Here is a 292-nt window from a genome sequence, read left to right as displayed (position 1 = left end):
ACTCGTTCTTGGAGTTCTATTGTGGTTCTAAATAGGTCACAAAGAATCATGATCGACAAGTTAGCCATGTATTACAGTTTACGACAATGTCGACAGTAATTTTCCCCATAATGTCAACGTGGAACAGTTATTGTGATCTTGGGAAATGGGCCTCGAAGTAGAAGAATCTATTTTTGTATCAGTTGAGAAAGTACAATTTGGCTGTACAACACTAGCAGAATGTCAGAAAATCTATTGCGATTTTCCCCATCATTTGCTAACTTCGCCTTGTATTAGATTCATTTATTATTAT

Source organism: Branchiostoma belcheri, unplaced genomic scaffold (genome assembly GCF_001625305.1).
Source record: "Branchiostoma belcheri isolate BF01 breed outbred unplaced genomic scaffold, Haploidv18h27 scaffold177, whole genome shotgun sequence".
NCBI lineage: Eukaryota > Metazoa > Chordata > Leptocardii > Amphioxiformes > Branchiostomatidae > Branchiostoma > Branchiostoma belcheri.
The sequence above is the reverse complement of the archived record's forward strand: the minus strand, read 5'-3'. Positions refer to the sequence as shown.